The sequence below is a fragment of the Lathyrus oleraceus genome, unplaced genomic scaffold (genome assembly GCF_024323335.1).
Source record: "Lathyrus oleraceus cultivar Zhongwan6 unplaced genomic scaffold, CAAS_Psat_ZW6_1.0 chrUn0212, whole genome shotgun sequence".
NCBI classification, from domain to species: domain Eukaryota; kingdom Viridiplantae; phylum Streptophyta; class Magnoliopsida; order Fabales; family Fabaceae; genus Lathyrus; species Lathyrus oleraceus.
Window position 1 is genome coordinate 26,418 of NW_026112603.1, and position 24,707 is coordinate 51,124.

The 24,707-nt window shown below is 34.0% G+C and overlaps 1 long non-coding RNA gene across 2 annotated transcripts; it reads left to right on the forward strand.

Annotated features, from left to right (window-relative positions):
- The first annotated feature begins 20,391 nt into the window (after window positions 1-20,391).
- LOC127112966 (uncharacterized) lies at window positions 20,392-23,870 on the forward strand. Of its 2 annotated transcripts, none has more exons than XR_007799133.1 (2): window positions 20,392-21,142; window positions 23,608-23,870. It is a non-coding gene; the product is annotated as an uncharacterized LOC127112966 (long non-coding RNA). The 2 variants fall into 2 exon arrangements; XR_007799132.1 differs by lacking the exon at window positions 20,392-21,142 and adding an exon at window positions 21,495-21,902.
- Window positions 23,871-24,707: the final 837 nt, after the last annotated feature.

The window sequence follows — 24,707 nt, forward strand, 5'->3', positions numbered from 1 at the left end:
ACGAATAATATTGATCTTCATTATGTAATTTAAGTTGTTACCCATTTATATATAATATGAATCATTCATTTATAGTTTTTTCAGTTTGTTGCGTACTGAAGAAGAAACCTAAAATTTGGTGATTGAGCAGATTTTTTTTTTTACATATATTATACCATTATACAGTGTGAATATGACAAATTCAATTACAATTGAGCTTTATTACGTAATTTCACTTATTAACCGTTTATATATAATATGAATCATTAATTTATAATCCTCTAAATTTGTTACTTAGTGATGAAGAAACTTAAAATTTGGGGATGGAGAAGAAAATTATAGAATTTATTTACATATAGTTTCAGTTGTTACCCATTTATATATAATATGAATCATTTATTTATAGTTTTTTAACTTTGTTTCTTAGTGATAAAGAAACCTCAAATTTGGTGATGGAGAAGAAAAATATTGAGTTTTTTTTACAGATAATATACCATACTACTATGTGAATATGGCGAATACAAATAATATTGAGTTTTATTATGTAATTTCACTTATTAACCATTTATATATAATATGAGTAATTAATTTATAGTCCTTCAACTTTGTTACTTAGTGATGTAGAAACCTAATATTTGGAGATGAAGAAGAAAACTATTGAATTTATTTACATATAATATACCATAATACAATGTAAGTATGCCGAATACGAATAATGTCGATCTTGAATATATAAATTTACTTGTTACCTATTTATATATAATATGAATCATTCATTTATAGTTTTTTTCACTTTGTTGCTTAGTGATGAAAGAAACCTAAAATTTGGGGATGGAGAAAAAAGTATTAAATTTTTTGTATATATAATATACCATAATACAATGTCAAAATGATGAATACAAATAATATTGAGCATTATTACGTAATTTCACTTATTAACCATTTATATATATTATGAATCATCAATTTATAGTCCTTTAATTTTGGTACTAGGTGATGAAGAAACCTAAAATTTGGTGATGGAGAAGGAAATTATTCAATTTATTTACGTATAATATACCATAATACAATGTGAATATGCCGAATACAAATAATAATGATCTTGATTATGTAATTTACCTTGTTACCCATTTATATATAATATGAATCATTCATTTATAGTTTTTTCACTTTGTTGATTAGTGATGAAGAAACCAAAAATTTGGTGACCGAGAAGAAAAATATTTTTTTTTGACATATAATATACCATAATACAATGTGAATATGGTGAATACAAATATTATTGAGTTTTATTATGTGATTTCACTTATTAACCATTTATATATAATATGAGTAATTAATTTATAGTCCTTCAACTTTGTTATTTAGTGATGAAGAAACCTAAAATTTGGTGATTGAGAAGAAAATTATTGAATTTATTTAAATATAATATACCTTAATATAATGTGAATATGCCGCATACGAATAATGTTGATGTTGATTATGTAAATTCATTTGTTACCTATTTATATATAATATGAATCATTCATTTATAGTTTTTTTAACTTTGTTGCTTAGTAAAGAAGAAACCAAAAATTTGGTGATGGAGGAAAAAAATATTAAATTCTTTTTAACATATAATATACCATAATATAATTTGTATATAAGGAATATAAATAATATTGAGCTTTATTATGTAACTTTAGTTGTTAACCATTTATATATAACATGAATCATTAATTTATAGTACTTTGGCTTTGCTACTTAAGGATGAAGAAACCTAAAATTTGGTGATGGAGAAGAAAATTATTGAATTTATTTACATATAATATACCATATTACAATGTGAATATGCCAAATACCAATAATATAGATCTTGATTATGTCATTTCACTTGTTACCCATTTATATATAATATGAATCATTCATTTATAGTTTTTTCACTTTGTTGCTTAGTGATGAAGAAACCTAAAAATTGGTGATGGAGAAGAAAAATATTTTTAAAAATTTACATATAATATACCATAAATTAATGTCAATATGACGAATACAAATAAAATTGAGTTTTATTATGTAATTTCACTTATTAACCATTTATATATAACATGAATCATTAATTTATAGTACTTTAACTTTGCTATTTAAGGATGAAGAAACCTAAAATTTGGTGATGGAGAAGAAAATTATTGAATTTATTTACATATAATATATCATATTACAATGTGAATATGCCAAATACCAATAATATTGATCTTGATTATGTAATTTCACTTGTTACCCATTTATATATAATATGAATCATTCATTTATAGTTTTTTCACTTTGTTGCTTAGTGATGAAGAAACCTAAAATTTGGTGATGGAGAATAAAAATATTTAAAAAGATTTACATATAATATACCATAAATTAATGTGAATATGACGAATACAAATAAAATTGAGTTTTATTATGTAATTTGACTTATTAACCATTTATATATATTATGAATCATCAATTTATAGTACTTTGACTTTGCTACTTAAGGATGAAGAAACCTAAAATTTGGTGTTGGAGAAGAAAATTATTGAATTTATTTACATATTTTATACCATAATACAATGTGAATATGCCGAATACGAATAATATTGATCTTGATTATGTAATTTAAGTTGGTACCCATTTGTATATAATATGAATCATTCATATATATTTTTTTCACTTTGTTGCTTAGTGATGAAGAAACCTAAAATTTGGTGATGGAGAAGAAAAATATTTTAAAAAATTTACATATAATATACCATAAATTAATGTCAATATGACGAATACAAATAAAATTGAGTTTTATTATGTAATTTCACTTATTAACCATTTATATATAATATGAATCATTAATTTATAGTACTTTAACTTTGCTACTTAAGGATGAAGAAACCTAAAATTTGGTGATGGAGAAGAAAATTATTGAATTTATTTACATATAATATACCATATTACAATGTGAATATGCCAAATACCAATAATATTGATCTTGATTATGTAATTTCACTTGTTACCCATTTATATATAAGATGAATCATTCATTTATAATTTTTTCACTTTGTTGCTTAGTGATGAAGAAACCTAAAATTTGGTGATGGAGAAGAAAAATATTTAAAAAGTTTTACATATAATATACCATAAATTAATGTGAATATGACGAATATAAATAAAATTGAGTTTTATTATGTAATATTACTTATTAACCAATTATATATAATATGAATCATTAATTTATAGTACTTTGACTTTGCTACTTAAGGATGAAGAAACCTGAAATTTGGTGTTGGAGAAGAAAATTATTGAATCGATTTACATATTTTACACCATAATACAATGTGAATATGCCGAATGCGAATAATATTGATCTTGATTATATAATTTAAGTTGTTACCCATTTATATATAATATGAATCATTCATTTATATTTTTTTCACTTTGTTGCTTAGTGATGAAGAAACCTAAAATTTGGTGATGGAGCAGAAAATATTAATTTTTTTACATATAATATATCATAATACAGTGTGAATATGACAAATACAATTACAATTGAGCTTTATTACGTAATTTCACTTATTAACCATTTATATAAAATATAAATATTTAACTTATAATCCTCTAAATTTGTTACTTAGTGATGAAGAAACTTAGAATTTGGTGATGGAGAAGAAAATTATAGAATTTATTTACATATAGTATACCATAATACAATGTGAATATGTCGAATACAAATAATATTGATCTTAATTATGTAGTTTCAGTTGTTACCCATTTATATATAATATGGATCATTCATTTATAGTTTTTTAACTTTGTTTCTTAGTGATGAAGAAACCTAAAATTTGGTGATGGAGAAGACAAATATTGAGTTTTTTTACATATAATATACCATAATACAATGTGAATATGGCGAATACAAATAAATTGAGTTTTATTATGTAATTTCACTTATTAACCATTTATATATAATATGAGTAATTAATTTATAGTCCTTCAACTTTGTTACTTAGTGATGTAGAAACCTAATATTTGGAGATGAAGAAGAAAACTATTGAATTTATTTACATATAATATACCATAATACAATGTGAATATGCCGAATAAGAATAATATTGATCTTGATTATGTAATTTAAGTTGTTACCCATTTATATATAATATGAATCATTCATTTATAATTTTTTCACTTTGTTGCTTAGTGATGAAGAAACCTAAATTTTGGTGATAGAGCAGAAAATATTATTTTTTTTTTATATAATATACCATAATACAATGTGAATATGATTAATACAAATAATATTGAGCTTTATTACGTAATTTTACTTATTAACCATTTATATATATTATGAATCATCAATTTATAGTCCTTTAATTTTGGTACTAGGTGATGAAGAAACCTAAAATTTGGTGATGGAGAAGGAAATTATTCAATTTATTTACGTATAATATACCATAATACAATGTGAATATGCTGAATACAATTAATATTGATCTTGATTATGTAATTTCACTTGTTACCCATTTATATATAATATGAATCATTCATTTATAGTTTTTTCACTTTGTTGGTTAGTGATGATCAAGAAACCAAAAATTTGGTGACCGAGAAGGAAAATATTAATTTTTTTGACATATAATATACCATAATACAATGTGAATATGGCGAATACAAATAATATTGAGTTTTATTATGTGATTTCACTTATTAACCATTTATATATAATATGAGTAATTAATTTATTGTCCTTCAACTTTGTTACTTAGTGATGAAGAAACCTAAAATTTGGGGATGGAGAAGGAAATTGTTGAATTTATTTACATATTGTAACAACACGTATAATATATATCTAGAATAATATCATACAAGTGTTAAATTTTGGTAATGTCACAACATAAGTGCCTAATGGCATCAATTCATATACATGTCCGGACTAAAAACATCAATGGAACATGTTATACAATAATGCCTAAACAATAAAATCTAAGAACTATGTGTAATATCTTCATTGCATGCAACTCCATAGCGGAAGATCAAGATAAACAGCATCCCTTGAAACATCCATAACATCCTCTCATAGATTTCTCCTATCCTATGGGTCCACTCGGCTCTACAGGGTTTCTAATCAATATTCAACTCATATCTAACTCAAGTCAACAAGGGAACGAAGACTTGAGCGATGGGGAAACTATCTCGCAATTGTATGGCAACATGCACCTGAGTTCTCATAACTCAACCACGATCATTATTTAGATCACGAAACATCAATTCCCGAACAGACTTATGTCTAAGCCAGGCCCGGTTCATGCATGCTCGTATGATTCGACTTTCGCGGTGGATATCGAGTCCTCTATGAGGCTTAATCCCCAGTTCAAGCGACCAGCACACGTATGGGACTCTAACCCACTTAGGGTATCTTTCACCGTATGGGACTCTAACCCATTTAGGTGTCCACCTTTCCCCCATGTCCGCCATGGTTGGGGCTCAAACCCAATTGAGCCTCGAATCATTGGTCCCACATCCCAATGCTTACACGTCTAAGCATACCAATAGAGATGTGTACCACCACAGAAAACACACATTCTGAATACATGATCGGTTCCACAATCATCGGTTCCACGAACCATAACAAAATTCATCAATCACTGGTGACTTCATTCACCATAATACACAAATAATAACATGGCATGTTCCATATAATGCATCTCATTCTCAATCATGGAAACTGTTCATCCACGACCTCACATAAGCGTCGTACGAATGAATACCATTCCTCATACATATATCACACATGTTCCATAACCTAGATTATATTTCTAAGTTATTAATCAGGTTATACTCCTAGGTTTCCCTCACTCATCTTTGTAAGGTTTTTAATCATGTTATTTCACAATCAAACATATCAACAATGTTTAACATCCATCAAAATACAATTCATAGAATTTGTAAGACACATAATATACTACAACATGGTATCATAATAATAGCCTTTTTCGTTATCTTACTAACGCATCCGTCCGCATCCAAAACAGAGTTATAACACTCGATTAATTCATTAATCTATCTTAATCAAGATTTAGATTAACATTTATTCATTGCATAAGTATTCAACAGTAACATCTTTGGCCTAGTGGTAAGGCTTGTACAATTCCAAGGAGGTCCCAGGTTTGAACCCCATTGGTGACATATTTTAATTCATCAAATAATTGATTCATGTCAATAGATTGATCAAATGAATCAATCGATTGAATGAGAATTTCTCTCAAAAATTTCACTAAACCAATCGATTGATAGGCCAATCGATTGGTCTGGCAAAATTCCAAAGTTTCTGCAATCGATTGGTCCTATGAAAATTCCATTTTTCTGCTACACCAAAGGCTGTCAATCGATTGGTAACAGGGGCCAATCGATTGGTCTGGAAAAATTCCAAAGTTTCTGCAATCGATTGGTCCTACGAAAATTCCATTTTTCTGCTACACCAAAGGCTGTCAATCGATTGGTAACAGGGGACAATCGATTGATCCACTCACATTTCCATTTTTCCACTTCTTAGAACACTAAATTCCTCTTTAATTCCATTTCCAATCAAACCCACACTCCTTCTTCCAACACATACATCTCACTACATGCTCATATACACATGTATAACAAGAATCTCAAGTTCATAACCACAAGGATTTCAATATCATAACATAACCATAACAAATAATATTATCACAATAATTACAAAGAACATATCAAGAACATGTTCATAAAACAACAACATCAAGAGTAATATTCATCACATAGCATGGATTGTTCATGATTTGTTTATGATTCTATAACCCTAATTTCTATAGAAATCTAGAGTTTCTAACTAGAACTCACCTAGTAGAAGAAAAAGATGAAGTTGGTGATGATGAAGATGAGTAGAAAATGGCGATGAAGATGAGATGATGAAGATGATGGTGGTGGTTTCCTTCCTCTTCTTCTCCTCTTCCTCTTTTCCTCTTTTCCTCTTCCTCTTTCTTCTTTCCTTCTCTTTCTTTTCCTTTTCCTTTTTGATATCTCTCACTCTCTCTTACCTACTTCTTCTTATCCTTTTCTTCTTCTTTCTCTCACCACCACACAATTATATATATCATATACTTTATATATTTTATAATATTGGGTAGTAATAAAAATATCCCAATTGATATTTCATCTTCCAGTACCAATTGACCAATTATTAATGTTACCAAAAATGTCATCTCTTGTACTTATTAATATTGGTCTGTCTCTTTATTAATAATTAATCTCTTCAGAGTTCACCGGTTACTCTATTGGTCCCAATTGACAACATTTAGAGCACATAGGAGCTCCAATTGTTACAACTAACAAAAGATATAGTACACAGGAACTCAATTGATCTCAACTGACAACTAATTGAGCATTTAAGGGAATATGGAATATTACATTCTCCCCCCCCCCCCTTAAATTGAAATTCGCCCCCGAATTTCCTCCACTCAACAAACCAACAAGCCTTACATCAACATCTTAGACCAACACTTGACTTCTCTTTGATTTCAAGCCTCTGACATACTCATTCTTCTAACTTGTCTTTGCTGTCAAATTTCCTTCTTCATGAACTCTTGAAACTTCTTGATTTCCATCACAATCTCATTCTGATATTGGATTAACATTTAGACTTGCTTCCACTTAATTCATCTGATATACCGCTTTACATCAGTTGGTCACTTTCTTCTCGGAAACCATGACTTCCCTTCCTTGCACTAAGTTACACAAAACATAATTACGACATCTTATCTTGACTTGGTTAATTAATACTCATTAATTCTTCATAAGAAAACTTATTGATTCCTTAACCACACACAATATTGACTACTCTTCTCTTATCATTCCTTCAACAAGTGTGACAAACTTGTAATCCATCTATCGGTAATCTTATAAACTTCACTTAACCTGATGCTACATGCTGCTAGCCTCTACTCCAATTGTTTCCCTTCTCTCGTACTACTCCAATAATATAGCACCATTAGCAAGAGATTGTCTTACTCTCATCCTTACCTCCATTCTTACGAGTAACTATCTCCCTGATCCCCATATACTTGATTGAGCTCTTTCATCCATCACCTTCGATTATGCTACTCTGATTCCAACAGTGGAACACCTGGGATTCCTAGGCACTACTATTTAGCTAACAATCGACAAAGAAACACACTTACCCTCCAGAGTGTTTACTATCCAAAATGGTACTAGAACCTTACCGACTCCCATTAGTAGAATAACTTCCTTAATGACTCACAAAAGTTTAGAATAAGACCAACACTCTTCAGAAGATAGGTATCCAGGAGTTACATTACTACAACCATAAAAACGTAGAACATCCAAATTCATCATGTGTTCGATATAGCTAAACCAAATTAGTTTGACAATCTCCGGTTCTGGTTACTATATTCCATATCAATCCTCTCATAGGGTTTTGATTCACTCAAGATTTCTCCCGACACATAATCTCAATGAATAACAAAGTAACACCGTCAAGGAACTTTAAATAATAAACAAAACACCACTTCTAAGGAACTTAAGCAATCTGGAACGTAACTATGAGTGTCCATACACCTCATAAAGTCACCCACAATATTTCATACACATCTAGAGATAACATTTCACTTCGTATCCAAAATCATTCATCTCAATCGTCCTGTCCCATCTTCCATGATCTTAGCTCATGCTCTTACTAACATACAATCCGAGTGTTACATGTTTAACTTCAGGAATATCTGATTCCCGTTCCTCCTGGGAAGTATAACTCATGAATCCTTCCAATAGGGTAGAGTATCATTGTACACATCCATTACCACTCTCAGGGAGTCTACATCTTAGGCTATGAATCCAAATGAATTATTCAATTTCATACCATGACCAACCACTTCACACCTTATCAATATGTACCATATACCTAACTAATCTCTTCCAGATCACCACTTAGTAAGTATCTTCCAGATCTGTTCCTTATAGTTACTCATAATCTTAATATTGGTACTTCCCAAACTTACTTAAACTGAGCATGGTTCACCAGGTTGGTTTTCCCACACGTATGACTTCCATGATGTCTCCACAGATGACCAACTATGCATTACACCTTTAGAAATCCCAATTCCAAAACTACCAATCTGACTTATGGTAACTTATAACTCCATCCTCGATTTGTACATCCACAACGATACACTTATGACAATTAAGACACCCTTAGCTCCAACACGGTGTGAATGTTTATACTCCGGGATCAACCAACCAAACACTCCTCAAGAAGATAAATAACAACCAGACTTCTAATAAGCCAATATTACTCTTGCAATCCAAATAAAATGCACTTAAGATGAACCTTATCATTTCCACACACTTATGATTGGAATTTTCTTCTAAACCAATACCTACTACACCCTTCATCATACTGGGGCTACTTGTCTAGATGACTTGCTATGGAAAATCCTCATTGTCTCTCAATAAGCTCTTGCGACATAACATATTCCATATCCTACACTTAGTTCACATGCTCCATCTTGGTTTATCTTTCATTGTCTATCATCAACTCAACTTCTTAGAATACAAGACTCACTACTCAACAAAATGTGTGTTACTTCGCATCCATCTCAAGACAAGGAATCCCTTACACATACTTATGACCATAATGCTGCTATCACATACTTCTCCTAATACCATGGTAGAACTTCCTTCACTCCACTACATACTCTAGAAATCCTCGATGCGAACAATCTTCAACTACAAGCCCATAACATCGTCTTAGTGAATCTTAATGGTCCCATTGTACCTTTATCTAAAATTTTCCCCATTACAACGGTTGTATTGCAACAACCACACTACTTCCATACTCGGCGTTCACTTGTCTTCCTATGGTAATTCTCCCAGTTCCAATTACAAAACCATTCTACTAAAATTCCTTAAATCCGACTTACTTGCTCTTCTCCTCAACTAAATCTCCTACAACCAAAACTCACCAGAGCTTCCATTACTATATAATGTGCGCTCCCCCTCTCCACACAAACTCTTATAATTGATCCTTAGGTAACTTAACATTCCATAATGGTCTCTTACTAACACTGAACCGTTGACGAGCTATCCCAAATCCGATCTCCCTTCTAAGACTGAACCTACTTGGTTTATCTTCTAACCTCCATTTGGTCCATACATGTTTCACTTGGAATAGGCGGCCATATCCTCGAGTCTCTCCTTAGACTTCACCACTACCTTAGGCTCCCAACAAAACTGAACGTCCTTATCCCTCAAGTCCTTAACCACTTGCAAGATACAATTCCAAATATATATACTCCATGAAGTACTCTCGTTCTTCCAAAATATTTTAGTGGCCCTAGAAACTGAAACACTGATACACTACCTCACTTCCAGATCTTATGACATATGTGTAACATAACCATCCTTTCTCCTTCATCATATGGAATTACTCACAATACTTATTCCATATCAGTGAGTATATCTTACTCCACTAGCAATTCACACCTTTCTCAAAGCTCTGACAATTCGTCCAATAGAGATCCTCAACTTCTCAACTCTGTTAACACCGCAAAATCGCTTGAACGATACACTACTCTTCAATTCAATAATACCCAAATCACAACTCCTCCGAAACTTCAACTGGGCCATCTAGTTCTCCTTACTTTCTAACTCTTGGTTTGAGCTTACTCTCAAAGCACAAGTTCCACCCACACTCCGGAGTCCTCGTGGTCGCTCAGCCATGATCATACCTACCATGCACATAATATTAGGTTGATCAGGCCCAATACTATATACAGTGATATTAAGAATCATGTTGGCTAAACACACATATGAGGCGGGAATAGATTTACTTATGATGTTTCAAGGCTAGGTCGAGAATCGACCTGCTCTGATACCAACTGTAACAACCCGTATAATATATATCTAGAATAATATCATACAAGTGTTAAATTTTGGTACTGTCACAACATAAGTGCCTAATGGCATCAATATATATACATGTCCGAACTAAAAACATCAATGGAACATGTTATACAATAATTCCTAAACAATAAAATCTAAGAACTATGTGCAATATCTTCATTGCACGCAACTCCACAGCGGAAGATCGAGATAAACAACATCCCTTGAAACATCCATAACAGCCTCTCATAGATTCAACCTGAAAAGAATTACCTGAAAAATAACAACAATGATGGGATGAGACAATAATCTCAGTTAGTTCTCCTATCATATGGGTCCACTCGGCTCTACAGGGTTTCTAATCAATATTCAACTCATATCCAACTCAAGTCAACAAGGGAACGAAGACTTGAGCGATGGGGAAACTATCTCGCAATTGTATGGAAACATGCATCTGAGTTCTCATAACTCAACCAAGATCATTATTCAGATCACGAAACATCAATTCCCGAACGGACTTACGTCTAAGCCAGGCCCGGTTCATGCATGCTCGTATGATTCGACTTTCGCGGTGGATATCGGGTCCTCTATGAGGCTTAATCCCCAGTTCAAGCGACCGACACACGTATGGGACTCTAACCCACTTAGGGTATCTTTCACCGTATGGGACTCTAACCCATTTAGGTGTCCACCTTTCCCCCATGTCCGCCATGGTTGGGGCTCAAACCCAATTGAGGCTCGAATCATTGGTCCCACATCCCAATGCTTACACGTCTAAGCATACCAATAGAGATGTGTACCACCACAGAAAACACACATTCTGAATACATGATCGGTTCCACAATCATCGGTTCCATGAACCATAACAAAATCAATCACTGGTGACTTCATTCACCATAATACACAAATAGTAACATGGCATGTTCCATACAATGCGTCTCATTCTCAACCATGGCAACAATTAGTCCACGACCTCACATAAGCGTCGTACGAATGAATACCATTCCTCATACATATATCACACATGTTCCATAACCTAGATTATATTTCTAAGTTATTAATCAGGTTATACTCCTAGGTTTCCCTCACTCATCTTTGTAAGGTTTTTAATCATGCTATTTCACAATCAAACATATCAACAATGTTTAACATCCATCAAAATACAATTCATAAAACTTGTAAGACACATAATATACTATAACATGGTATCATAATAATAGCCTTTTTCGTTATCTTACTAACGCAACCGTCCGCATCCAAAACGAAGTTATAACACTCGATTAATTCATTAATTTATATTAATCAAGATTTAGATTAACATTTATTCATTGCATAAGTATTCAACAGCAACATCTTTGGCCTAGTGGTAAGGCTTGTACAACTCCAATGATGTCTCGGGTTCGAACCCCATTGGTGACATATTTTAATTCATCAAATAATTGATTCATATCAATAGATTGATCAAATGAATCAATCCATTGAATGAGAATTTCTCTCAAAAATTCCACTAAACCAATCGATTGACAACCTTTGGTTTAGATTGACACTACATGTCAATCTTTGAGAGAATCTCAAGTTCATAACCACAAGGATTTCAACATCATAACCATAACAAATCATATTATCACAAAGAACATATCAAGCACATGTTCATAAAACAACAACATCAAGAGTAATATCCATCATATAGCATGGATTGTTCATGATTTGTTTATGATTTGTTCATCACATAGCATGTAGAAAATGGTGATGAAGATGAGATGATGAAGTTGTTTATGATTTGTTCATCACATAGCATGTAAAAAATGGTGATGAAGATGATGGTGGTGGTTTCCTTCCTATGAAGATGATGGTGGTGGTTTCCTTCCTCTTCTTCTCCTCTTTCTTCTTTCCTTCTCATTCTTTTCCTTTTCCTTTCTGATATCTCTCCCTCTCTCTTACCTACTTATTCTGATCCTTTTCTTCTTCTTTCTCTTACCACCACACAATCATATATATCCTATACTTTATATATATATTATAATATTGGATAGTAATAAAAATATCCCAATTGATATTTCATCTTCCAGTACCAATTGACCAATTATTAATGTTACCAAAAATGTCATCTCTTGTACTTATTAATATTGGTCTGTCTCTTTATTAATAATTAATCTCTTCAGAGTTCACTGGCTACTCTATTGGTCCCAATTGACAACATTTAGAGAACATAGGAGCTCCAATTGTTACAACTAACAAAAGATATAGTACACAGGAACTCAATTGATCTCAACTGACAACTAATTGAGCATTTAAGGGAATATGGGATATTACATATAATATACCATAAAACAATGTGAATATGCCGAATACGAATAATGTTGATCTTGATTATGAAATTCACTTGTTACCTATTTACATATAATATGAATCATTCATTTATAGTTTTTTTCACTTTGTTGCTTAGTGATGAAGAAACCTAAAATTTGGGGATGGAGAAAAAATATTAATTTTTTTTACATATAATATACCATAATACAATGTGAATATGATGAATACAAATAATATTGAGATTTATTACGTAATTTCACTTATTAACCATTTATATATAATATGAATCATTAATTTATAGTCCTTTAATTTTGGTACTTGATGATGAAGAAACCTAAAATTTGGTGATGGAGAAGAAAATTATTCAATTTATTTACGTACAATATACCATAATACAATGTGAATGTGCCGAATACAAATAATATTGATCTTGATTATGTAATTTCACTTGTTACCCATTTATATGTAATATGAATCATTCATTTATAGTTTTTTCACTTTGTTGCTTAGTGATGAAGAAACCTAAAATTTGGTGATCGAGAAGAAAAATATTAATTTTTTTTACATATAATATACCATAATACAATGTGAATATGACGAATACAAATAAAATTGAAATTTATTATGTAATTTCACTTATTAACCATTTATATATAATATGAATAATTAATTTATAGTACTTTAACTTTGTTACTTAAGGATGAAGAAACCTAAAATTTGGTGATGGAGAAGAAAATTATTGAATTTATTTACATATTATATACAATAATACAATGTGAATATGCCGAATACAAATAATATTGATCTTGATTATGTAATTTAAGTTGTTAACCATTTATATATAATATGAATCATTCATTTATATTTTTTTCACTTTGTTGCTTAGTGATGAAGAAAACTAAAATTTGGTGATGGAGAAGAAAATATTAATATTTTTTACATATAATATACCATAATACAGTGTGAATATGATAAATACAATTATAATTGAGCTTTATTAGGTAATTTCACTTATTAACTGTAATACCCCGTATTTCCTTAAATGCCTAAACTCCTATTAATTGAGATCAACTGAGTTCCTATGTGCTCTAAAAGTTGTCAATTGGGATAAATAGAGCAAATAGTGAGTTCAGGTTGACTTAATTAATATTATTTGGAACTGGCCTTTTATTAATTAGGACATTTTGGTAACACTAATAATGGGTCAATAGCTCTGGTAGAACAAATATTATGGTTGGTACCACTTAAGATATTTGTTTCCACCACTTTCTAACCACACATATGCTATTGGTATGAAGTGTGGGTTTGATTGGAAATAGGAAAATGGTGTTTTGAGAAGTGGAAAACAATGAAAATATGCGTGTTAACCGGTTAACGTATTAGGTTAACCGGTTAACCATTAGCGAATTCACCTTTTGGGCAAATTTAATGAGCGTTAACCGATTAAGGTATTAGGTTAACCGGTTAACACTAAACAGAATTTAATTTTCTGTCTGTATAGAATTTGTCACCAAGGGGGTTCGAACCCAGGACCTCCTTGAAACTGTACATGCCTTACCACTAGGCTAGAGAGGTTGTTGTTGAATGCTTATGCAATGAATAAATATTAACCTAAATCTTGATTAAGATAGATTGATGAATTAATTGAGTATTATACCTCCGTTTTGGACACGGCTGGATGCGTTAGAAAGATAACGTAAATGGCTATTATTATTATTCCATGTTATAAAATATGATGTGATTTATAAATGCCATGAATTTTATTACGATGGAAATTAAACATGGTTGATATGTTTGATTGTGAAATAACATGATTAAAAACCTTACAAAGGAGAGTGAGGAAATCTAGTAGTATAATATGATTAATAACTTAGAAGGATAATCTAGGTTATGGAACATATGTGAGTTATGTGTATGAGACGCATTGTATGGAACATGCCATGTTATTATTTATGTAATGTGGTGAATGAAGTCACCTGTGATTGATGAATTTTGTTATGGTTCATGGAACCAATGATTATGGAACCGATCATGTATTCAAAATGTTTGTTTTCTGTGGTGGTACACATCTCCATTGGTATGCTTAGATGAGTAAGCATTGGGATGTGGGACCAATGATTCGAGCCTCAATTGGGTTTGAGCCCCAACCATGGCGGACATGGGGGAAAGGTGGACACCTAAGTGGGTTAGAGTCCCATACGGTGAAAGATACTCAAAGTGGGTTAGAGTCCCATACGAGTGACGGTTCTTAAAAGTGGGTTAGAGTCCCATAGGGGAACCTGATATCCACCGCGAAAGTCGAATCATACGAGCATGCATGAACCGGGCCTGGCTTAGACGTAAGTCCGTTCGGGAATTGATGCGTCGTGATCTGAATAATGATCGTGGTTGAGTTATGAGAACTCAGATGCATGTTGCCATACAATTGCGAGTTAGTTTCCCCATCGCTCAAGTGTTTGTTCCCTTGTTGACTTGAGTTGGATATGAGCTGAATATTGATTAGAAAACCCTGTAGAGCCGAGTGGACCCATAGGATAGGGAACCCACTGAGATTATTATCTCACCCCATGTTGTTGATTATTTTTCAGGTGGTTCTGAGCAGGATAAGGGTAAGGGCAAGATAGAGTGATGTCTTGCTTACCTGAGGACTGGTGGCTTTTCTTCCGCTATGTAGATATTTTTGAGATCATTGTCTAATGATCTAGATCAGTAGTTTTATTTTGGGCACTCTTATGTACATTTATGCCATATTACGTTATTTTGGGCATGTATTGTATATGTATGATGTGCTTCTAGGCACTTATGTATTTCAGTACCAGTTTTACTCTATGTATAATATGTATTCTAGACATATATTATATGTGGGTGTTACAGTTGGTATCAGAGCAGGTCGTATCCTCGACCTAGCCATGAAATATTATAAGTATTCCTTTCTGCCTCACATGTGGGTTGTCATCATTGTCCTTGGTGTTATATTCATAGTATTGAGCCTGATCAACTTAATCCTATTTGTATGAAATTCAGGATCATGGCTGACGGACGCAGAGGTCGTGGTAGACCTAGAACCCAGAATTCGGACTCTGAACCGCCAAGTGGTAGTGAAGGTTTTCAATGGCCTCAGTTTATGCAACAAATGCAACAACAACAGAATCAATTCATGCAACAGATGATGCAGCAGTGGAATGGTGGTTTGCATCCTCAGGGAGTTCCACAAGTAGTTACAGGTGGTAGTTTCCGAGATTTCTTCCGCATGAATCCTCCAGAATTCCATGGTGGGCTGAATCCTGTGAAGGCTCAGGAGTGGATAACCGACATGGAAAGGATTTTTCGGATAGTGCATTGTAGTGAAGAAAATAAGGTTGTGTTTGCCTCTCACATGATGAAGGGTCCAACTATAAGATGGTGGGAGAGTGCTTCGACTCTTATGACCAATCAAGGAATACCTAGAGATTGGGAGCATTTTAAGACTGTTTTCTTGGATAAGTATTTTCCTAGTTCTTTGAGGACTCAGAAAGAGTTTGAATTTCAACAGCTCAGGCAGGGAGCTATGTCAGTAGCTGCGTATGCTGAAAAGTTCGAAGATATGGCTGCGTATTCTAGACAAGCCGCGTACGCTCCTGATGAGAGGTGGAAGATTGATCAGTTTCTTTTTGGTTTGAGGGGTGAAATTTCTCATAGTGTTTCTCAGAGGGAATTCACTTCTTATGCTGAACTATTAAGACAATGTTATGTGGCTGAGAACAGTTTGAAGAAGGTTCAGGAAGAAAGGGATCGGTTCAGGAGTGGGCAGAGAGACCAAGGAAGGCCAGGAAACCAGTTCAGGCCTAGATCTCAGGCTTTCAAAGGGAAACAAGTGCAACATGCAAAACCTAACCAACCTCCTCAATGTCAGGCATGTAAGAAGTATCACTTTGGAAGATGTGGTGTGAGTGGAATTAGGTGTTTTACTTGTCAGAAGGAGGGACACTTGTCTAGGGAATGCCCTCAGAATAAGAATCAGATGCAGGGGAGGAGTATCGGTCGAGTTTATACCTTGGATGCAAGAAAGACTAAGAGCAACAATGCCTTAATTGCTGGTACGTGTCTCGTCAATGATCATCCTTGTTTTGTATTATTTGATTGTGGGGCGACACACTCTTTTGTATCAATTCGGTGCGTGAAGCGTCTTGGCGTGCAAGCAATTCCTTTGTCTCCTCCTATGGTGGTTACTACCGCCATGGATGATGTGGTTGAGACACCGTTGATTTGTGAAAATTGTTCGCTCTTGGTAAATGGTAGACTTTTTCAGATTGATCTTATTTGTTTACCACTTAAGAAGGTTGATGTGGTTTTGGGGATGGATTGGCTTTCTGCCAACTCGGTGTTTATTGGTTGTGAAGAGAAGTTGATTATCATTCCGTCTAGTGAAGCTACTCCAAAGGATGTGTTAACTACGATCTTGGAAGGTACGGTTGGCATGGTTAATTTCTTATTTGAGAATGAAAAGTCAGTTCTCTTGGCTCTTACCAAGGAATCTAGCGATAATCTGAATGTTACACAAATCCCTGTTGTTTGTGAATTTCCGGAAGTTTTTCCTGATGATGTCTCCTCTCTTCCTCCTGAAAGGGAAGTGGAATTCTCTATCGATCTGGTACCTGGGACGGCTCCAATCTCCGTCTCTCCGTATCGCATGGCGCCACTAGAGTTGAGAGAGTTGAAGAATCAATTGGAAGAGTTGCTAACTAAGCATTTTATCCGACCTAGTGTCTCACCATGGGGAGCTCCAGTGTTACTAGTAAAGAAGAAGGACGGTAGTATGCGGTTGTGTATTGATTATCGTCAATTGAATAAAGTTACCATCAAGAACAAGTACCCTCTGCCTCGGATAGACGATTTGTTAGATCAGTTGAAAGGAGCCTGCGTGTTCTCGAAGATTGATCTGCGATCGGGCTATCATCAAATAAGAGTTAAGAGTTCGGATGTGCCGAAGACCGCATTTAGAACCCGATATGGCCATTATGAGTTCCTTGTAATGCCGTTTGGTGTAACGAATGCCCCAGCTGTTTTCATGGACTATATGAATCGGATATTCCAACCCTACTTGGACCAGTTCGTGGTGATATTTATTGATGACATTCTTATTTATTCTCGTACTCCTCAAGAGCACGAAGAACACTTAAGGATTGTTCTATCAGTACTGCAAGAGAAACAATTGTTTGCCAAGTTAAGTAAGTGTGAATTTTGGATGAACGAAGTGAGGTTTCTTGGTCATGTGATATCACAAGGAGGAGTATCGGTGGATCCATCTAAAGTTAAAGCGGTTATTAATTGGGAAAGACCGAAGAATGCTTCCGAAGTCAGAAGTTTCTTAGGTTTGGCAGGTTACTACCGAAGGTTTATAAAGGGATTTTCACAGATAGCGTTACCAATGACTAGACTTACCCGAAAGGAAATTTCTTTCAAATGGGATTCGAAGTGTGAGAAGAGTTTTATGAGTTTGAAGGAGAAGCTGACGACTGCCCCTGTTTTAGTCATCCCTGATCCTAGTAAGTCTTATGAAGTATTTTGTGACGCCTCTAAGAAAGGATTAGGAGGGGTGTTAATGTAAAATGGTCAAGTTGTAGCCTATGCCTCCCGTCAGTTGAAGCCTCATGAAGAGAACTACCCAACTCATGATCTTGAACTGGCTGCTGTTGTCTTTGTATTGAAAGTTTGGAGACACTACTTGTATGGGGTGCATTTTCAGATGTTTAGTGACCACAAGAGTTTGAAATACTTATTTGACCAGAAGGAGTTAAACATGAGACATAGGAGATGGATGGAATACTTGAAGGACTATGATTTTGAGCTTAAGTATCACCCAGGGAAGGCGAATAAGGTTGCGGATGCCTTGAGTCGGAAAGAGATACATAAAGCTGAGTTGATGATATTGGAATATGCATTGTTGGAAAAGTTCCGAGATCTCAATCTTCAGTTTAGTTGGACGCAGGATGGTGTAATAATGGGAAATTTGAATATTACCTCTAACCTAAGGGAAGAGATCCGACAAGGAAAAATGATAGATGAGAGATTGCAAGAGATGTCAACTCAACCAGGTTTCACTCAGTCACCGGACAAAGTTATTCTGTTTAATCAAAGGATTTGTGTTCCGGATGATGTAGAGCTAAAAAGGAAAGTTTTAAAGGAAGCTCACAAAGGGGCGTTTACTATACATCCAGGTTCATCAAAGATGTATCAAGACTTGAAGAAGGACTATTGGTGGCCTGGAATAAAAAGGGATATCGCAAAGTATGTGTCAGAATGCATTGTATGCCAACAGGTAAAGATTGAACATCAGAAGCCAGGTGGGTTATTACAGCCTTTAGAAATTCTAGTTTGGAAATGGGATAGTATTTCAATGGATTTTGCGGTAGGGTTGCCTCGGACCCAAGGTGGCTATGATTCAATTTGGGTGATTGTGGATCGGTTGACTAAGTCCGCACACTTTTTGGCCGTGAAGACTACTTACAAGGCAAGTCATCTTGCACGGTTGTTCATTTCAGAAATTGTTAGGTTGCACGGTGTTCCTACTAGCATCGTGTCCGATAGAGACCCAAAGTTTACTTCAAGGTTTTGGAGAGCATTCCAACAGGCTATGGGATCGAGATTGTGTTTAAGTACCTCTAATCATCCCCAGACAGATGGTCAGACTGAACGGACAATACAGACACTGGAAGATATGTTAAGAGCTTGTGTACTTGAAAGTGGGGGGAATTGGAAGGAGCTTTTACCATTGATTGAATTCGCATATAACAATACTTATCATGCAAGTATTGGGATGGCCCCTTATGAAGCTTTGTATGGACGGAAATGTAGAACACCTTTATGTTGGACAGAAGTTGGCGAAGAAAGGATCTTAGGACCGGAGATTATTCAAGAGACAACGGAAAAGATAAAGATGGTCCGTGATAAGTTAAAGAAAGCACAAGATCGCCAAAAGAGCTATGCGGATCACAGGAGAAGACCTTTGGAATTTGATGAAGGTGACCATGTATTTTTGAAGGTGACTCTGAGGTTGAGATTGAAAGGACCGTTTAAGTCACGGAAGCTAAGTCCGAGATACATAGGGCCATACCAGATTATAGAGAGAATTGGAGAAGTAGCCTACAGATTAGCCTTACCACCTTCTCTATCAGAAATACATGATGTTTTTCACGTATCTCAACTCAGGAAGTTCATTCCAGATTCTCTTCAGCCTATTCTTCCAAGTTCAGTAGAAGTAGAAGCAGATCTGACCTTCGAACCTCTACCAAGTTGCATTACAGGACGAGAAGTTAAGGTGTTAAGGAATAAGGAGATTCCTCTTGTTAAAGTTCAGTGGGATGAATCACACCCAGGCGACGCCACCTGGGAACTAGAGTCAGAAATGCGAGAAGCTTACCCTCATCTTTTCCAGGTAATATTTAAATTCGAGGACGAATTTTATTTAAGGGGGGGAGGATGTAATACCCCGTATTTCCTTAAATGCCTAAACTCCTATTAATTGAGATCAACTGAGTTCCTATGTGCTCTAAAAGTTGTCAATTGGGATAAATAGAGCAAATAGTGAGTTCAGGTTGACTTAATTAATATTATTTGGAACTGACCTTTTATTAATTAGGACATTTTGGTAACACTAATAATGGGTCAATAGCTCTGGTAGAACAAATATTATGGTTGGTACCACTTAAGATATTTGTTTCCACCACTTTCTAACCACACATATGCTACAAGGCTTGTGGTCCACATGTTACTACCTTATTGTTACCTACCATAAGCCATTTGGTTTCTATGTATCAGAAAGCATAGAAAGAAAGAGGAAGCTTAAGAGAAGAAGGAGAGCAAGGCTAGTGGAGAAGAAGAAGAAGAAGGAAAGCTTGGAACCAACACCATCATCTTCATCCTCATCTCATCTTCAACAACTTCTCCTCTTCAATTTCTTGAGGTGGGTTCTAGTTAGAAACTTTAGTTTTCTAGAAAAAAATTAGGGTTGTAGAATGTTAGATAAATCATGAATATCCATGCTACAAGATGAATATGTTCTTGCTCTTGTTGATTTTCATGAACATGTGTTGTGATTGGTATGAAGTGTGGGTTCTAGTTAGAAACTTTCATTGTTTTCCACTTCTCAAAACACCATTTTCCTCTTGGTGATTGGAAATGGAGTTCCAGGTAATATTTAAATTCGAGGACGAATTTTAGTTAAGGGGGGGGGGGGAGGATGTAATACCCCGTATTTCCTTAAATGCCTAAACTCCTATTAATTGAGATCAACTGAGTTCCTATGTGCTCTAAAAGTTGTCAATTGGGATAAATAGAGCAAATAGTGAGTTCAGGTTGACTTAATTAATATTATTTGGAACTGACCTTTTATTAATTAGGACATTTTGGTAACACTAATAATGGGTCAATAGCTCTGGTAGAACAAATATTATGGTTGGTACCACTTAAGATATTTGTTTCCACCACTTTCTAACCACACATATGCTACAAGGCTTGTGGTCCACATGTTACTACCTTATTGTTACCTACCATAAGCCATTTGGTTTCTATGTATCAGAAAGCATAGAAAGAAAGAGGAAGCTTAAGAGAAGAAGGAGAGCAAGGCTAGTGGAGAAGAAGAAGAAGAAGGAAAGCTTGGAACCAACACCATCATCTTCATCCTCATCTCATCTTCAACAACTTCTCCTCTTCAATTTCTTGAGGTGGGTTCTAGTTAGAAACTTTAGTTTTCTAGAAAAAAATTAGGGTTGTAGAATGTTAGATAAATCATGAATATCCATGCTACAAGATGAATATGTTCTTGCTCTTGTTGATTTTCATGAACATGTGTTGTGATTGGTATGAAGTGTGGGTTCTAGTTAGAAACTTTCATTGTTTTCCACTTCTCAAAACACCATTTTCCTCTTGGTGATTGGAAATGGAGTTCCAGGTAATATTTAAATTCGAGGACGAATTTTAGTTAAGGGGGGGGGGGGGGAGGATGTAATACCCCGTATTTCCTTAAATGCCTAAACTCCTATTAATTGAGATCAACTGAGTTCCTATGTGCTCTAAAAGTTGTCAATTGGGATAAATAGAGCAAATAGTGAGTTCAGGTTGACTTAATTAATATTATTTGGAACTGACCTTTTATTAATTAGGACATTTTGGTAACACTAATAATGGGTCAATAGCTCTGGTAGAACAAATATTATGGTTGGTACCACTTAAGATATTTGTTTCCACCACTTTCTAACCACACATATGCTACAAGGCTTGTGGTCCACATGTTACTATTAACCGGTTAACACTGAACAGAATTTAATTTTCTGTCTATACAGAATTTGTCACCAAGGGGGTTCGAACCCAGGACCTCCTTGAAACTGTACATGCCTTATCACTAGGCTAGAGAGGTTGTTGTTGAATGCTTATGCAATGAATAAATATTAACCTAAATCTTGATTAAGATAGATTGATGAATTAATTGAGTATTATACCTCCGTTTTGGACACGGCTGGATGCGTTAGAAAGATAACGTAAATGGCTATTATTATTATTCCATGTTATAAAATATGATGTGATTTATAAATGCCATGAATTTTATTACGATGGAAATTAAACATGGTTGATATGTTTGATTGTGAAATAACATGATTAAAAAACTTACAAAGGAGAGTGAGGAAATCTAGTAGTATAATATGATTAATAACTTAGAAGGATAATCTAGGTTATGGAACATATGTGAGTTATGTGTATGAGACGCATTGTATGGAACATGCCATGTTATTATTTATGTAATGTGGTGAATGAAGTCACCTGTGATTGATGAATTTTGTTATGGTTCATGGAACCAATGATTATGGAACCGATCATGTATTCAAAATGTTTGTTTTCTGTGGTGGTACACATCTCCATTGGTATGCTTAGATGAGTAAGCATTGGGATGTGGGACCAATGATTCGAGCCTCAATTGGGTTTGAGCCCCAACCATGGCGGACATGGGGGAAAGGTGGACACCTAAGTGGGTTAGAGTCCCATACGGTGAAAGATACTCAAAGTGGGTTAGAGTCCCATACGAGTGACGGTTCTTAAAAGTGGGTTAGAGTCCCATAGGGGAACCTGATATCCACCGCGAAAGTCGAATCATACGAGCATGCATGAACCGGGCCTGGCTTAGACGTAAGTCCGTTCGGGAATTGATGCGTCGTGATCTGAATAATGATCGTGGTTGAGTTATGAGAACTCAGATGCATGTTGCCATACAATTGCGAGTTAGTTTCCCCATCGCTCAAGTCTTCGTTCCCTTGTTGACTTGAGTTGGATATGAGCTGAATATTGATTAGAAAACCCTGTAGAGCCGAGTGGACCCATAGGATAGGGAACCCACTGAGATTATTATCTCACCCCATGTTGTTGATTATTTTTCAGGTGGTTCTGAGCAGGATAAGGGTAAGGGCAAGATAGAGTGATGTCTTGCTTACCTGAGGACTGGTGGCTTTTCTTCCGCTATGTAGATATTTTTGAGATCATTGTCTAATGATCTAGATCAGTAGTTTTATTTTGGGCACTCTTATGTACATTTATGCCATATTATGTTATTTTGGGCATGTATTGTATATGTATGATGTGCTTCTAGGCACTTATGTATTTCAGTACCAGTTTTACACTATGTATAATATGTATTCTAGACATATATTATATGTGGGTGTTACATTAACCATTTATATATAATATGTTGATTATATGTAAAAAAAATTAACACTTTTCTTCCCGATCACCAAATTTTAGGTTTCTTCATCACTAAGCAACAAAGTGAAAAAACTATAAGTGAATGATTCATATTATATATAAATGCATAACAAGTGAAAGTACATAATAAAGATCAATATTATTTGTATTCGGCATATTCACATTGTATTCTGGTATATTATACGTAAATAAATTGAATAATTTTCTTCTCCATCACCAAATTACAGGTTTCTTCTTCACCAAGTACCAAAATTAAAGGACTATAAATTAATTTTACTTATTAACCATATAATATGAATAATTAATTTATAGTCCTTCAACTTTGTTACTTAGTGATGAAGAAAACTAAAATTTGGTGATGGAGAAGAAAATATTAATATTTTTTACATATAATATACCATAATACAATGTGAATATGATAAATACAATTATAATTGAGCTTTATTAGGTAATTTCACTTATTAACTGTCTATATATAATATGAATCATTAATTAATAATCCTTTAAATTTGTTACTTAGTGATGAAGAAACCTAAAATTTGGTGATGGAGAAGAAAATTATAGAATTTATTTATATATAGTATACCATAATACAATGTGAATATGCAGAATACAAATAATATTGAACTTGATTATGTAGTTTCAGTTGTTACCCATTTATATATAATATGAATTATTCATTTCTAGTTTTTTAACTTTGTTTCTTAGTGATGAAGGAACCTAAAATTTGGTGATGGAGAAGAAAATATTGAGTTTTTTTTACATATAACACACCATAA